Source organism: Pelodiscus sinensis, chromosome 1, assembly GCF_049634645.1.
Source record: "Pelodiscus sinensis isolate JC-2024 chromosome 1, ASM4963464v1, whole genome shotgun sequence".
NCBI lineage: Eukaryota > Metazoa > Chordata > Testudines > Trionychidae > Pelodiscus > Pelodiscus sinensis.
This window is the reverse complement of record NC_134711.1, coordinates 87,693,860-87,709,374: the sequence shown is the minus strand read 5'-3', so window position 1 is coordinate 87,709,374 and position 15,515 is coordinate 87,693,860. Positions and strand designations below refer to the sequence as shown.

Genomic DNA, 15,515 nt, shown 5'->3' with positions numbered 1-15,515 from the left:
GAGGAGCAGGCAAGGCGAGGAATGACAGGGGGAGTGAAGGGGGACTAAATTGGCACCCCTCCTCCAGCATGGTGCCCGAGGACAACTATCCCCTTCAGCCCCCCTTTGCTACACCACTGAGCCCTTCTTTACCTTGAGATCTTTTCCTCTGAGATCCTTCAGCCTGGAACTTACAAGGTTCTCAAGGTACAAAATAATGGGCTTATTCAGTAAACTAAAATTAGAAACAATACTCAAATGATAGAGCACCATAGATTCTAAAGCAAAAAAAATCCACACACCCTAGAAATATTGAATTTTCTGAGTACAAATGCCGTGCTTAACAATACAGGAGGAAGCGTTGCAAGGAGGAGGCGTTGTAACTCGAACCCTCATTTATGATCAGTGCCATGGTAAATGTGGGCCAAGGATGCAAGTCGAGGGTTTTCAGCCCCATCCGCACTTACAACAATTGTTGTAAGTGCAGAGGGTCAGAACTCGGGCAGTAGCAAGTCGGGGGCCTCCTCTATATGAAAGTTTAACCTAATGAGAATGTTCAGTTTAAGACACTCAAACTAACTACGCCCTTCAAATTATATAAACCTCATCAGACTGCAGCACCAACAACAGCTGGACCAAAACACTCAGCAAAAGCAAACAGTAAAATTCTCTTCAAGAAAGATGAATGCTTTCCAATGATGAAAACATACTTTCTGCACCTCCTTTGACACTCAAAGGGGAGAAACAAAAAAAAACAAAAAAGGGACAGATGTGTGTGCATGCCTGCCACATGCACCAGAGTCAGAAGTTTTTCCCTAAGCAGTACCCATAGATGCCGGGGTCCCCAGTGCCCCCTGGAGAGGTGTGCATATACCACTCTATAAAGGCACTTCCTCGCCTCTCCCTCCTCAGTTACTTCTTGCCAGAATTCTGACAGAGGGAAGGGGGATGGGAAGTTGAATGTGCACAAGCAAACATCTCTTGAAGAACACCAGTTACAGAACAGGCAACTGTCTCCTCTCCATCAAGTGCTTGCTCATCTCCATTCAACACTAATGGCTGCAAGCAGTGTCTGCGGAGGTGGATAGGAGTTAAGGACATGCAGACTGCCGTATAGCCCTGCCAAACGCAATGTCATCCATAGCCTGTTGCATGATAGCATAGTGAGATGTGAAAGTGTGCACCGATGATCATGTTGCTGCCTGACAGACTGAAGTGGGACATACGCGAGATAAGCGCATGATGAAGCCCAAGCTCTGGTAGAGTGGGCTCTGATCAACGCTAGCATCTGGGCCCTTTTCAATTTGTAGCATGTACGAATACAGGAGGTGATCCATTTTGAGAGCTGCTGGGAAGAAATACAGGAACCTCTCCCCTGCTCTACATAGCCCACAAAAAGCTGTGTGGACTTCTGGAAGGGTCTTGTCTTAAGTAGAATGCCAGTGTTGTGTAAATGTCCAATGTGTGGAGATGCCTCATTGGTTGCATGAGGTTTGGGATAAAAGACTGGCAAAAAAATGTCCTGTCCAAATGAAAGGCAGAGACCACCTTAGGAAGGCTGTCTGGATGAGGCTGCAGCTGGATCTTCTCCATGAAGAACCAAGTATACAGAGGTTCTGATGTCAGGGCTTGGACACTCTTCTAGAGGACATGATTGCAATCAGGAAGGCTACCTTGAAAGAAAGCAACAACATAGGGCTCATGGCAAGGGACTAACGATGGTCCCATGAGCTACACCAAGACCAGGTTTAAGTTCCACCAGGGAAGATGATCTTGGGTCTGGGGGTACAGCTGTTCCAGATGCTTCATGAACTAAGATGTGACATTGTGGGAGAAGACATAACGACAGAGGAAATGTGGAAATGGGCATTAGGCGCACTCTAATGGTGGCCAGGGCAAGCCCTTGCTGCTTCAGATGGAGGCTTTGACAGGACAACCTGTCACTGCTGTGCCCACACTGAAAAATGAGTCCATTTGGCCATGTAGGTAGACCATGTTGAGGGTTTTGATTCTTGAAGAGATCCCTCCAAGCCTCACCCAAACACACCAGCTCTTGAGGGTTCAACTATGGATGAACCACACCGTCAGGTGCAGCAAGCTGAGCTTAAAGTGTAGGAAATGCTGATAGTCCTGGGCCAGCACATCTGGTTTCAGGAGCAGCTGCTTGGGCACGTGGGATACCAGATTCATGAGCGCCCCAAACCAGTGGTGACATGGTCAGGTCAACATGATGAGAATCATTGTCGCCTTATCCCTCTTGACCTTCTAGAAGACCTTGCCAATGAGGAGAAATGGAGGGAAGGCATAGAGAAGACCTTCTGACCACTGAAAAAGGAATGCATCCACTAGGGAGCCCTACTCAAGACTGAACTAGGAGCAGAATCTGCTGCATTTCACATTCTATTGTGTCACAAAGAGGTCCACTTTGGGAGAGCCCCAATTGCAGAAGTGGGAAGTGATCAGAGCTGGGTGAAGAGCCCACTCATGGTGAGAACTCTCTGCTGAGACGGCCCACTATTGTTTTGCATGCTCCTGGAAGGTGACATGCCTCTAACATGATGTTGTGAAGTACACAGAACTCCCGAGAGCTTCACTGCTTCCCTGCAGAGCTCTGGGTATTGGGCCCTAAATTGTCTGTTTATGTAGTACACGATGGTGGTGGTGTTGGTGAGAATGCGCATCTCCCTGCCCATAAGGCGAGAAAGAAAGACTGATCACCCTGAGCTCTTATTTTTAAATGGAGTGATCTCTCATGTACAGATCACACCCCTTGAGTCTGAAGGGTCCACATGTGGGCTCTCCAGCTGCACTCTGAAGCATCAGCTACTAGCTCCCTCAAATGCAGCTGAAGATGGAATGGAATGCTGGTCATGATGTGCTCCATCCTTGTCCTCCACTCTAGGGCCCTCGGGACATGAGGCAGGGCTGTTACCACTTCTGTCAAAGGATTTCCTGCCTGGTGCATACAGCGCCGCTAGCCATTAGTTGAAGGGGTCTCATCCTGACCCTGGCTAGGGGCACACCATGTGTGTAGGCAGTCATGTGCCCCAGGACTTGCAAAACACCCTTGCTGTGGTTATGGATATTCTGGCGAGCTGCTGCAAGAGGGCTGACAGGGCCTCAAAGTTCTCTTGAGGGAGCAATGCCCTGGCCTGGGTGGAGTTCAGGACCACCTCTATGAATTCTATCCATTGGGTTGGCACTAACAGTGACTTCTTTTCATTTATTAATAGGCCGAGCTGGTGGCACATGTCCAGAAGAAGACAGTTGCGTTGGACCTAGATCCTCAACAGACCTCTGAGAAGCAAATTGTCCAGGTCAGAGTACTTACACTCCTTGGCACTTCAGGTATGCTTTTACCACTGACTGCATTTGGTGAAAATCCTGGAGGTCAAAGACAGACCAAAGGGCAGGACAGCCAACTGGTAGTGGTTCTTTCCCACTACAAACCTCAGGACTTCGAAGATGGCAATGTGGAAGTACACAACCTTGAGGCTGAGGGCAGCATACCAGTCCCCGGGATCCAGATTGGGAATGATAGACGCTAGAGAGACCATGCAGAACTTGAGACAGACCAGGAACTGGCTGAGATCGCAAAAGTCCAATATAGGTCATAGATCCCCTTTGGCCTTGGTAATCAGGAAATAGCAGTAGAAGCTTTTGTTTTCGAAATCTGGTGGAACCCACTTTAGTGCTCCCATCTGGAGTAACTGAGATAACTCCTGTTTGAGGAAGTGCTTGTGAAAAGGGTCCCTGAATAGGGACCATGCAGTGTGGAGCACAGCTGGAGGGAGTAGCCATGCTGGACAGTGGCTAGGACCCAACAGTCCAATGTGATGTCCCTCCATGCTGGGAGGAAAGGCTGGAGTCTGGAGAACAAATGGGCATGATCTGTGGAGTCTGGTATACCATCCTCGGGTGCACTCTCAAAAGGTGCACTTGGCCTGAGGCTTAGACTGGCTAGTTGACAGCTGGCCAGACTGAGGATGGTGGCCTGGCTTCCTTCTGGAGGACTTTGAGCAGGAGTGGGCCGTATCCTACTGGGGATAGTGGCCCTTCAGTTTAGATGTCTGGGGTTTACATTTCTTCCTCTCTGTCCCTGGGCGGTATAAGCCCCAGGTTTTTAATGTTGTACAGGAGTCCTTAAGACCATGCATTAGCGTCCATGTGCTCTGCAAACAGGGCACTCATATTGAAGGGCAGGTCTTGGATGGAGTTCTGCACCTTTGAAGATAGGCCTGAAAGGAGGAGCTATGCTGGTCACCTAATGGAGATGGCAGATGCCATGGAGCGATCTGCCAAGTCCACCACATGTGAAACTGCCTGCAGTGCCACCAGAGCCACTGAAGACCCTTCCTTGACCAGGGCCTTACTTCAAGGCCCATCTGGCAGGGAGGACTCGAACTTGGCCAATGCCTGCCATGTGTTGAACTTGTAATGGGCAAACAATGCCTGGTGGTTTGCCACCTTCAGCTGAAAGCTGGCTGAAGAATAAAGTTCTGCTAACAAGTCTAGGCACGTACAGTCTTTATACTTGGGGGTGGGTGTAGGCTGTCCCTGGCTCTCCCTGTGGTTGACTGATTCCATCACAAGGGAGTTGGGTGGCAGGTGGGTATAAATGTAATCATGGTCTCCCCGCAGGGACGAAATACTTCTTTCTTCCTTCTTGGCTATACATGGGATAGACTAGAGGAAGGGGTCTGACATAAGGTCTCAACAACCTTGACGACTGCTTTGTGTAGAGGTAAGGTGACCCTGGCGGGGCTCACTTTTCCCAGGACTCCAAACAAGCTTCGCCTGGTTGCCCATGAGGTGCTAAGGGCATGGAAGGGGCTTATGATGCTCCAGTGACTGAGCAGGTAAAATGGGGTTGGAGCAGGAAACCCCAGGGAGACCATGGGCACCACAGCCTGCCACTGCAACTGAGACCTTGACATAGCTAGTGCCATCTCAGGGTATGTCGAATGCAATGAGGCAGAGGGCTGAGATGTCTGTGCAGGAGGGATGGAAGCAGAGTCTGAAGCCACAGTGCAGGGCCAGATGCTTCCTGATGCCCAAGATGAAGACCTTATAGGGCAACTGCCCCAGTACCAGGATTCTATAACCAGTGGAGACCTTGAGCTACGACACTCAGACCTACCCCTCAAGTGTGGGGATTGGCATCAAAGAGGGGAGCCTCAGTACAGTGATGGAGACTGGGACTACCATAACAAGCTTCTGCAACTGGCATAACTTGGTGCCAGTTTGTACCTACGGCACAGTGAACGGTGCCACAACCGACTCCAGCAGCACACAGGACCATGAATCATGCCCAGGCCTCTCTCTGACAGACCTCTGAGGACTTTGAAGAGGCCATGGAGGTTGCCATCTCTCTAGCGGAATGGGCCCTCAGTCTGGGCGGTAGCGATCTATTGCGCAAGGAGTAATATCGCGTAATGCAGGATACAATCAGGTTGGAAATGTGCTGTGCGGAGAGCTGTTAGCCTTTTGAATGCTCCGCTATAGATAACAGAAAATGCTGCGATTTTCGAAAGACTCGTGTCCTTTCTAGGTAAAAGGCAAGCACTCTTCTGACGTCCAGCGCATGTAAGCGCATCTCTTCCGTGGTGGAGTGCGGTTTCGGATAAAAGGTTGGAAGGCTTATAGGTTCGTTTATGTGAAAGGTCAAGTTTACCTTTGGCAAAAAGGACAGTTGAACGCAAAGTATTACTCCGTGCTCTGTGAATAACGTGTATGGGGGATCAACAGAAAGTGTTGCGAGTTCACTCACCCGTCATGCCAAGGTAATGGCAAGCAAGAATGTCACCTTCATAGCGAGCGTGCAGAGATCGCATGTCGCAAGTGGCTCAAAGGAGGGGGGGAGGAGTTAGAGGGTCCAGGACTAGACCTAGGTCCCATGGCTCCCGAGGAGGTCTGTGAGGGGGGCACAGGTTCGCAAGACCCTTCAAAAATCTTTTGGTTAATGGGTGAGCGAAAATTGAATAGTCAGTCATTGATGGGAGCTTGAAAGGCTGATATTGCCACCAAGTAAACTTTCATTTCAGGACTTTGGAGCCAACTAGGAGCCATGCAGTGAGGTGCAGGCAGTCGATGTGAGGATGGAGGACTGTACCGTGATGTTGCAACAGTAAGTTGTATAGATTCGGCAGTCATCATGGTTGGGACACAGACAACCATAACAACTGCAGCAGCTGTGTCTGTTGGGGCCAAAATGACGTTAATATCACTGTGGCCCTGTCCATTGCTATTTTCTCCAATACTCATGGGATGAGTGGAATAGGGGGAAAAAGCGTACAGCAAACAGTGAGGACCCCAGTTGAGGGGGAAGGCATCCCCTGAGAAGCTGCACCAATGCTGGCCCTTGAGCAATAGCAGTGACACTTTGTGTTGTACTGGGTGGTGAAGAGGTCTATACTGGGGTATCCCCAGTGTTCAAAGAGGTTGTGGGCCACATCATTGAGCAGTTCCCACGCGTGTTGTGGGGGAAAACTCCTACTGAGGGCATCAGCAATAACGTTGTTCTTGCTGAGGAGGTACACCACGGTAAGGGTGATCCCGTTTCAGATAGCCCAATGCCATAAGCAGATGGACTTGGTGCAGAGGGATCGAGATCGAGTACCGCCTTGCTGGTTGATGTAATAAATGGTGCATATGTTGTCAGCGAGGTTCTGTACTGTGATACTTTCCACACATCATACAAGGTATTTGCAAGCGTTGAACACCGCCTGCAGTTTGAGAAAGTGTGCGCGCTGCAGGGACTCCTGAGGTGCCCACAGACCTCGAGCACGATAGTTCCGTAAGTGGGCCCCCCAACTGAGTAAGGGTGCATCTGTGGTCAGTTGTGTAGCTGGTTTCAGGCTGTGAAATTGAATGCCCAATAGCATATTTTTGGGCGTGTGTCACCACAGAGTCTGACATGTTTGGGAACAGCGACTGCCTTACGCATGCTCTGGATCCCTGGTGCATATACAGTGAGTACCCAATGTTGAAGGCACCGTCAATGGAGCCTCGCTTGAGGCACAACATAAATAGTGGCAGCCATGTGTCCCAGTAATTGTAGGCAGGTAAGTATGGGGGTCTTGGGAGTGACCAATAAGGTGTGGACCAGATTTTGGATGGTATGAAATCTGTCTAGGGGTAAGTATGCTCTTGCAGTTATCGAACCCAGCCTCGCCCTGATGAATTCCAGAGATTGGGACGACATTAGGGAAGATTTTGCCAGGTTGATAATGAGCCCCAGGGTTTCGAACGCTGCCCTGGTTGCGTTACTGCCAACGTAGCCTCGTCTAAGGTGGGGGCCTTCAGTAGACAGTTGTTCATATAGGGGAAGATCGTGATGCCGAGATGTCGTAGGTAGGCAGCGATGACCGCTAGGGTCTTGGAAAATACTCTTGGCGCTGCCGAGAGCCTGAACAGTAGCACTCTGTATTGATAGTGTTCCATGCCCAGTACAAAACAGAGAAACCTCCTGTGGCCCGGGTGTATCGTTACGTGAAAGTAGGCGTCCTATAAATTGAAGGATGCGAACCAATCCCCTTTGTCTAGAGCTGGAAAGACGGAGGCTAATGTGACCATTTTGAATTTGTGTTTTCGAAGGTGGTGATTGAGCCGACGCAGGTCCAGGATAGGCCTCCAGCCTAGGCCTCCAGCCTTCTTTCGAGTGAGGAAGTACTGGGAATAGAAGCCCTTCCCTCGGAAATGATCCGGTACCCTCTCCTCTGCCTTGATGGTAAGGAGGAATGAGACCTCTTGGTGCAGAAAAGGTTCGTGAGAGGGGTCCCTGAAAAGGGACAGGGAAGAAGGGGTGGGAGGGGGCAAAGTAGTGAAAGGGATGGTGAAGCCCGATATGAGGATCTCTCGGACCCAACAGTCGGTGGTTATAGCAAACCAGTGCAGGTGGTATGGCCTCAGCTGGTGATGGAATAAACCGCCTGTGTCATGCGGAGCCTCTGTAAGGGGGATGGCACACAGTCCCTCGATCGACACATCAAACCTGCTGCCAGGCATGTTGTTGATTGGACACTTTGTTGGGCTGCTGGCAATGCTTCTGTGGGCATTGTCTCTGTCTGGGTTAGTCATATGGCCTAAAACAGGGTATGGCATAAGAGACCAGTCTCTGCTTATTGTAGGGCACGCATCTCCTGTGTCTGTATGGTGGCGTGTACATTCCCAGCGTTCTCAATGTGGTGCGAGAGTCCTTGCCCGAGTGAAATATTTGATCAGTATTTTGGGCAAAAAGCGACTGATGATCAAAAAGTAAGTCTTCTACCTTTGATTGTAGGTGGATGCGAGGTAGAGCCAGGAGGAGCGGCGCATGACCACCAATGTGGCCGTGGTCTGTGCCGCTGTGTCTGCAATGTTGAGGGTGATCTGTAGTGCTGTACGAGCTGCTGTATAGCCCTCCTTGACAACCACTTTCAGGATCTGCCTCTTGGTAGCAGATAAGTGTTCTAGTAGAGCGACCAACTTAGTATAAGTGGCAAGGAGTCCTGTGGCACCTTATAGACTAACAGAAGTGTTGGAGCATAAGCTTTCGAGGGCAAAGACCGACTTCATCAGGTGCATCTGACAAAGTCGGTCTTTGCCCACGAAAGCTTAATCTCCAAACACTTCTGTTAGTCTATAAGGTGCCACAGGACTCCTCGCCACTTTTGTAGATTCAAACTAATACAGCTACCCCTCTGATACTTGACATCTTAGTATAGTTGTCAAAGTCGTGGTTGGAGAGGAGAGCCACATAATTAGCCATCCTCAGCGTGGCAGTGGCAGACTAATAAACTTTTCTGGCCAAAATGTCCAAGCATTTTGCATCTTTGTCACTGTCGGCGCTTTTGCCCTGTGGAGTTTTCACACTCTGCTGAGCGACGTCCAGGATGATGGAATTGGGTTGGGGGTGTGTAAACAAGAATTCTGTGGCCTTAGACGAAATGAAGTACTTTTTAATCTGACCGCTTGTTCATCGGCAATGTAGAGGCTGGAGTTTGCCAGATGTCATTAGCAATTTCCAGGATGGCCTTATCAAAGGGAAGTGCTAATTTGGATTTTTGGGACAGCTGTAGGTTCTTCAGCAGGCGATGTTGTTTTTGTGCCATGCCCATGGTCTGTACTTCCTGGGACTGAGAGACTCTTTTATAAAGCTCCTGGAATTGCTTGTAGTCATCTGTCGGGGAAGAATCCCCCTAAAACACTGCGTCGTCAGATGAGGAAGATGACTGGTCGGTGGGGGAATCTAAGCAATGCTGCTCGCGGTCAGGGTGCAGGCTGTCATCCCTCTCCTGTTGGCTAGTGGCCGAGGGCACGTCTCCCATGGGTGTCGGAGGAGATGTACAAGGAGGCGGGTTGTCCTGGTCTGATGCTGCGAAGACAGGGATTACCTATGTCTTGGTGATCTAGATCTAGAGTAGTCTATGCTATGTGAGCATGGGCGCTCGCGATGGTAACAGTGTAGTGTCACCTGTGATGATATGCATGAGGGGAGTGCCTTGGGGAATAACTGCTTGCACTCCTGTAGTGTTGGGAATATACCCAAAGCGTTGGAGATCTCAGCGATCTTGACCTCAATGTATAATGTGAGGGCGACCGGGAGTGGAAAGAAAGATAATATCATTGAAGCATTAGAGATCGACGTGGTGATCTTAGGTACCGTTCCCGGGAAGAAATGTAGCATGGAACACGTTGTTGGCTCCCAGAGTGATACGAAGCTGAAAAAGGAGGCTCTGGAGAAAATAGCCAGCTCCGGACTAGGTGACGGCGTGCGGACATGCTTAGCTTTTCGCTGTGCCTCAGTGGGTATTGGAGGAATAAGCGCAGGAGGTGAAGCTGTGCGCTGCGGGCTGGTCGGTACAGAGACAACGTCACCTGGTTCCAAACCATCCTGGTGCTCGGACGGTGCTAAAGGCGTCAGTAGTGGTGATGTCGGTGCCGTAGATGTCACCGGTGCCACCTGTGCTGCTGGTAGCGGTGCTGAGGCCATCGGCACCGCAGGAGGGTGTTGCGGTGCCGATGGCTTCAGTGCCGAAGGCTTCAGTGCTGAGACTACTGGCCTCGTGGTAACATGGGCCCTTGGTGCCGTTGCTGACTCTGGTCGCAGCACCGCATGCACCGTTGGTGCCGGGTTGCTAACTATGGCAGAGCTCAGAGCCAATGTGCTACAGCCCTTACTTGCCTTGCCACTAACATGCCTGGGTGGCAAACTGGAGGTGCCAGGTCTATCTCCTGCACTCGTGCTCCTGTAAGGCGTGGAACTCCTCTTATCTTGAGACTTGTGCACCACAGGCGTCTCGTCCGCTGGCGACTCTCTGGCTGGTGGCTTCAATACTCTATTGAAAAGAAGCATTTTGAGCTGCATTTCTCTATCCCGCCTGGCTCGGATGGTTAACTTGGTGCAATGCATGCACTTTTGAGGGATATGATCCTCCCCAAGGCACTTAATACAGCGTGAATGGCCATCTGATGCAGGCATCCCATCTTGGCATGTTGTGCACTTTTTTAACCCGGGGGACCCAGGCATGATGGTAACTGTCCCGTGTAACCAGAAATCTTAAAGTAGTCTCTCTGTCTCCATCTTCTTTTCTTTCTTACATTGTTGGCAAACAACGAACAGGAGAAAAACGTTATATTTTTAAACTAGAACAGAATGTTATGAACTATAACTAATGGAAAGGGCTAAACTGGGACGAATAAAGTAATCTCTTATTTTTCTTATTCTTATTTTTCCTCAGAATGGAGGAAGAACTCATCTGGATTCCGTCCGTGGCTGTGGATGGTTAGGAGGAACTAGCAGGGCCAGACCTCGCTCCGCAAAAGAACGCAAACGACGCAAGACGGCGAGCGAGCATGCACGCGCATTCAGCTGGGCTACTGCTAATGAAAAATCTCCGACTTGCAGCGCCAGGACGAGCCTGACTCCTTCAGTGGAGCACCCACAGGGACACTACTAGACAGGGAATCAAAAAAGTTCACAAAACTATTCACAGGTACTTAAATAAGAAGATAACTATCTACCATGCAATGGAATAGACAATGCTATCTACAAATAAGTCTGAAGCATGCTGTTCCAAGCACCACCACTGGCGATAAGGAATTGAGGGATGGAGGGTCTGGGAGCATCCTATGTAGCATGGCACGGGTACAGGAGGCCCCTGACTTGTGACGTGATTGGTTCCAGGGGAAGTGTTGAAAGTCGGGGGCATCATAACTTGAACCCCATTTACGATAGGCACCATTGTAAATGTGGGCCGAGGACATAAGTCAGGAGTTTCTGGCCCCTTCTGCACTTACAAAAATGGTTGTAAGTGCGGGAGGTCAGAACTCGTGAGGTCGCAAGTCGGGGACCTCCTGTACTACTTGGGGAAAACCTTCCGGCACCAATGCATGCGGTAGGCATACCCACCTATGTTGAATGGACATGAGCAAACACTAAAAAGAAGAATCAACTGTGTTTCAGATTAAGAAAAAAAACCCCTATCAGTAAACTAAATGCTTACCAAGAATATTTTACTTTCATACAATGCTTTTCATCCTGAAGGATTCCAAAGCATTCCATCTCTACAAATGCACACCAGTGAAATAGAACTGCTGGGGTGGAGTAAGGCAGATGGTATCTAGCATATCATATGACAATGGGGGATTGCGAAATGGTGATAGGTTTTGGCCAATGACACTGGGGGCCTACTAACCAAATGCCAAGAGATCTTTAATGTCCAAGGCAAAACAGATGAGACATTGATTTAATGGTTTCTTCTGACAGTCTCTCTGCACACAGTAAATTACAAGGAATTCAATGTGTTGGTTTAGTTCATAAGAGGGAATAACTGATCAGGACTAGACAGAATCTAGATATTTCAAACCACTTGTTCAGATCATTAAACCGGTGTCATCTGGAATTCTGCATGCTTATCCATCCATCCATGATTTAACATGAAGTGTCTTATTAATTTCCAGTTTACATAGTTCCTACTGTTGAACAAATACCAATCCAAACCTAAAAAAATGGTATACATAATGGAACATACTGAGCATAATTATCAACACATTTAATAAGCAGGCTGGTTAATAAATGAGACATACCAAATGTTAAGTACTAACTGATTATTTACCCCCAATCACTCAGCAACTGCTATTACCATCTGGTGGTAGGGGCTTTAGACTGCTCTATTCATATGAACCTGGCTGTCTTCTGCTCAGTGTCCCTCATGGGTCTCTCTGGGGAGCTGAAGCAGCTGGGGCCAAGATTAGAGATGTCAGGGAAGCATCCTGAAGTCAGATTTCCAGTAAAAGGAATTAATGGGATATACATTAAAAATAGGACTGAACAAGAAATGTTCCTTATCCTCAGAGACAGACACACCTTGCAGTACAGTTGGACTCATGTCTACTGATCAGTGGTTCATACAGTTGAGTATGTAGAAAGGACTAGCTTCAGGCTGACCTTTTTTCACTGTTTCTTCTGTGTACATGTTGGGGACCTGGGCTCATTAATAGTCAACACTGAGGACTATGACCATTGCTATAGCCAGCCAGGTTGAACTGTTTGGATATGGTATTGCAATCAACAGCATTAATTTTGGGTGTTGGTCAACCTCACACATGTGGAAGCCCACCCCCCCTCCTCACGAAGGTACCATCTGATGCTGGACTAACTGTCAATCTGCCAATCTAATTTTTTCATTTTGGCTATTGAGAACTGCTATGTGTTCTGAAACTACCCAGGCAGGAGTGAGTGCAAGACATTTTTCCATCACTGTTAAATATGACATGTCTGACTTGATATGTGGTACACATCAGTGACATATCCTATCTTCCACATTTTCTCAGTATACATGAACTCTCTTGATAAAATATCCTCTAAATCAGGGGTAGGCAATAAATTTTTGCCAGGGGGCCACTCCAAGATTTGGGAAAGTGGTCGAGGTCCCCACTCTTCCATGATACTAATGGGGGAGGTGCAGTGTCTAGGATGGAGGTTGGGTGCAGAAGGGAGCTTAGGGTAAGGGACTGGGGTGCAGGAGGAAGAATGGAGTTTGGGAGGGAGTCTGGGTGAAGGAGGCAGTTGTGACCTAAGGCAGGGGACTGGAGTGCCAAGGTTTTGGGATGTGACCTAGGATAGGAGGGGATTGTGATCTGGGACAGGAAATTGGGCTGCCAGATCTGGGAGAAGGTATGGGGGCAGAGGGTTGGGGTACGGAGGGGCTGGGATGCCAGAGGCAGGAGACTTACCAGCTAGCAGCCAAACCAGGGTTAAGGCTTGCAAAGCTTAAAATGTTTCCCAGCCAGTTTGCTTGCCCAGCCATATGCTTGTGTGAATAACTGAGCTGAGGAGAGGGGGCATGGTTCTTCTTGGCTGCCTGTTATTCAAACAGGCAACTCCCATTGGCCAGTTTCTGGCCAGAAACTGGCCAATGGGATCGTGCTGGGGGCAGAGGCAGCACCTAAAGCTTTCCCCCACTCAGCTCCGGGACTACAGTTTTGAAAGTGAAACTGGGCCAGGCAGCTACATTTAAGCAGTGTGTGGGGCAAGCTTAGGAACCTGCCTGGGGCTCCTCACTGCTTCTGCGGGCTGGATCCAGTGGCTTGATGAGCCACATTTTGCCTAGGCCTGCTCTAAACGCAGGTTACAATTGCATCAGTATGTGGATATGTAATTATGTATGTCTTGTTTTGTAAACCTAGCAAGTTATTTTTCTGTTACACAATTACCAAGTAGATACATAAAACTAAACTCTGATAAAAGAGAAATCTTGTTTGGATGAAGAAGTGATTTAGATGAGAGTGCTGTTTCTCCACTTGTTGAGATCACTTGTCTGGAGGTAATAAGAGTAAAATCTTGAAAGCTCTTTTCACACATTCCTCCCATTAAAAGCCATGTGCCAAAGGTAGTATAATGTTTTCAGTAGCAAAGTATGCCCAGGCTTAGCTTTCATTTATCTTGGAATAACTTCGCAACAGGAGACATTTTCATTTTCCTCACCAATAATCTCTCCTGACCCTCTCTTACTTAACTGTTGTCCTAGGTCTCGTTTATCAGAGTGTAAAGAGTCACCGCACTATATAAATACATTAAAACAAATACTAGACATACCCATGAAAATTGGTATTCATTAGCACATTTACTCACTATTTAAAAAAATCATTACATCTTCCTTTGTATTATTTACATAGCAGATTGGTTATTTATTTATAACCTACCAACCATAGCACAAGTGTTTATTTCAGCAATAAGTAGTGTTGCCTTTTGGCTACACTCATGATCTCCTTCTCCTTGTTTTAGATTATCAAAACTTGGACATTATCCACCTTTTAGGACTTAAAGTATTATGCTCAGGGGTGGCAGAATTCACTTTTAAAAATAAAAAGCATAAATATTATCCATACAAATTAAAAAAGCTTTTAAAACAGATTTTTATTGATCTTAATGATCAAATTGCAGAAAGTTATGGGGAGGGTCAAATAGCTATTTAATGAAATTAGATGAGACAGGAAAAAAAAGTTAAAGCTTACAAATGTTAAACTGTCAACAAGTCCACATATGCAAAGTAAATAGCCCTAAACCAACAAAAGATACCAGTATTTACTATTCATTTGCTAGTCCACTTTGACATTCCTTCATACATTGATTTGAATTTTAACAAGAGTAAGGCCATGTTTATACTAGCAAAAAGATAGATGCTTTGGCAGTTGATCTACTGGCAATTGATTTAGTGGGTGTAGTAAAGACCTACTAAATTGAATGTGGATGGCACCTTCCTCCCCTCACACCTGTTGATGACGATACTCCTTGATTAGTAAGGAGAAAGTAAAGTCAATGAGAGTATTTGCTCCTGACCTCCCTCTATGAAGCCAGCGCAGAAGGCTGAATTTAAAGTATGTTGACTCTAGCTATGCACTTAACAGGTAAGTAGACATGGCCCTAGAAATTGCTGTATTTTGCTTATGTCACTGCACATCAGACATGTGTTAGCCAGGGACAGTTTAGAAACAGAAGTATAAAGGATTGTTAATAAAATGTTTTGTGCACTGATAAATTAAAATCATAATCAAGTCACCATGTTAAATTGGTCAGAGATTACAGAGACAGCTTCACTTTCTACATCACCCAAACCACCAGAGGAAAAATCTCCCCAGCAATCTCTCTGTTATCTCCTGAGCTTCCCCAACAAGATGTGGTTTGAACCATGATCTTCATGTTCTGCTCTGATGTTGTTTAGCCACAGTGGCACTTTTTTAGTTCTCTTTTTATGCTTTTTAATTTGGGGTATACATTTAAATTGAGACTCTACTCTAGTATCTTTAAGAGTCTTTAAAAAGTTTCCATGCAGCTTCCGGGAATTTCATTTTTGGCATGGACCTTTTAGTGTCTGTTTAACTTCATTTGTGTGTCATTCCAGTTTCTGAAATTAAATGCTATTATATTGGACTGCTGCGGTGTTTCTCCTGCCCCAGAGTGTTACATTTAATTTCCAGAGGTTTAAAAGTGTAGCCATGTAAATGGCTAACTGATAAATATGAGTTTATTGGTTACCCAAACAATTTTTCAG

The 15,515-nt window shown here is 47.4% G+C and overlaps 1 protein-coding gene and 1 long non-coding RNA gene across 7 annotated transcripts in view; one reads left to right on the top strand and one right to left on the bottom strand.

Moving 5' to 3' along the window:
* The window catches only part of UBN2 (ubinuclein 2), a 125,411-nt gene that overhangs the window by 55,587 nt on the left and 54,309 nt on the right, over positions 1-15,515 (bottom strand). The gene's annotated exons all lie outside the window — the stretch shown is intronic.
* LOC142830441 (uncharacterized) lies at positions 6,035-10,838 on the top strand. The gene is made up of 3 exons (XR_012905679.1): positions 6,035-6,106; positions 7,576-7,708; positions 10,701-10,838. It is a non-coding gene; the product is annotated as an uncharacterized LOC142830441 (long non-coding RNA).